Source organism: Echinops telfairi, unplaced genomic scaffold (assembly GCF_000313985.2).
Source record: "Echinops telfairi isolate 266 unplaced genomic scaffold, ASM31398v2 ScPeMD7_70;HRSCAF=299, whole genome shotgun sequence".
NCBI classification, from domain to species: domain Eukaryota; kingdom Metazoa; phylum Chordata; class Mammalia; order Afrosoricida; family Tenrecidae; genus Echinops; species Echinops telfairi.
In genome coordinates this window covers 71,848,677-71,850,647 of record NW_022103968.1, presented here as the reverse complement: position 1 = coordinate 71,850,647, position 1,971 = coordinate 71,848,677, and the positions used below count along the sequence as shown (strand labels likewise).

The window sequence follows — 1,971 nt, the reverse complement described above, 5'->3', positions numbered from 1 at the left end:
GAGAACTCCCTTCACTTCTGGGAGATGCAGACCTGGTTGTCCTCTTCCTGGCTGTGTTCTGCCCTCGTCCCATGCAGGAACGGACGATCCCTCTGTCACCTCAGACCCCAGACTTGCAGGTGACCGCCTCAGCTGCCAACAAGGCCACCACACCCTTCAGAGCTCCCATATTCTTCACAGAGGTACCTGGACTCCTGTGGGCCGGACCCTCAGCCACACCTCCGCTGGGTCTGGAGGGTGCTTCCTGCTTGCCCAGGGAGTGTAGGCAGATCTGGCCGTGGAAGCCCAGAGAATTTCTCTGCACCAGGAGGCTGAAGCCACACCTTCTACAGTGAGGCCTGCAGTGGGCCGGGTTTCTTCCAAGTGATTCTGGCCTGTGTATCTCCCTGGGAACAAACCTTTCAAGTTCTCCTTGCTGTCTTCCAAGTTGCTCTCTTATCATCACTCAATAATGCTTTGAATGAAAATGGACAGAGGACACGAACAGACAGTTCACCAAAGAAGACATTCAGATGGATAGCAAATATAGAATGAAATGCTAGTGATCATTGGCCATTCCAGAGATGCAAATCAAGACAAGACATCCCAGCATTGATAGCAAAGCTCGATATGCAAACAAATAAAGTCAAAACAGGAAACAGCAAACTCTGGTGATGATGCATGCAGAGACCAGAACTGTTATACAAGGGTGGTGAAACTGTAAAACAGGACAGCCACTGTGGAGAGTGGGATGGTGCTTCCTCTAACACCTGAGACTAGAAATACCACCTGGCCTTCCACTTGGTAGAGGGGGACCCCCGCAAATATATATATATAAAAGCTTTGAAGGTGATAAGGTTGCTTTATAGAAGATTTAAATAGCTTGGGAGGGGGGGATTCCAGTTTTTGAGGGGTAACCCCTCGTGTATATATAATGAGGGGGCTTCCAAAATCCTTGGGGAAGTGGGGTGCAAAAATAATGGAATTTTTCGATAAACTTGTTGAAGTATCCGTGTGTATGTCTGCGTATATATTTCATATCTACTCTGTGTCATATCTAAATATATATCAAGTATATACTGTGTATATATCATATACATAATATCAGATATACTGTATAGATCATGATTTCTAGGTTTTCATTCATAGAATTTATGGTATAATATGGTGGGCGCGTTTATTATGCTGACTTACTTTTTTTTTTCTGCGCAAGCTCTGTTTTATTAAGTGGGATTTTGCAGGGGGAAGTGGGGAGCTTAAAACAATTCGACCGCCTGGGCCGGTGGTGGGGGAAAGGCTCTCTGGCCCCTCCTGCCAGGATCTCTGAGACAACAGTTGGGTATCAAATGGCTTTAGACTCTATCTGAAGGAATGGGACAAATGGAAGAACGGAAGTGGATGCGTAGGTACAATTTCTAGAAAAGGGACAGGCATGCGCTGCCTTGGTGACTTGGGAAAGGCCGTGCTGCGGCTTAGCTCTCTCGATCACCTGGCCCCCATCTTGCGCAGCTTGGTGAGCGTTGCCTATCTCTTTGATGGATTTCACCTGCTCATCCAGGTACTGCGTCTCGATGAAGTCACAGAGACGGGGGTCGTTCTTGTCCGTGGCCACTTTGTGCAGCTGCAGCTGGGACTGGTGACGCTCTTCTCCAGGTTCAGAGCACCCTCGGTGGCGCTGAGCCGCTCTCCCAGTGTCACGCCTGGTGTCTTGATATCCTGGAGGAAGACCCGGGCCCTCCGCTGGTTCTGCAGCTTCATCCGTTTCTCGGCGTGTTCTCCCTCCTCGTGAGACTGGTGCAGAAAGTATTTGGCAAAGTTCTTCAGAGCCACGTCATCCCGGTCCAGGTGGTAAGCCATGGACAGGTAGACGTCGGAGGCGTGTGGCGGCCTCCGTCAAGTTCTGGTTGTAGTTCTGGCGCCCCTGCGAGGGAGACGCGGTCACCGTCACAGCGGCGGTGGGGCCTGGGCTGTCGAGTGGGCTGAGAGGTGCTG

The 1,971-nt window shown here is 50.3% G+C and overlaps 1 pseudogene; it reads right to left on the bottom strand.

The window, feature by feature from the left end:
• Positions 1–1,464: 1,464 nt before the first annotated feature.
• Positions 1,465–1,971, bottom strand: part of LOC101649694 — a 47,166-nt pseudogene continuing 46,659 nt past the window's right edge.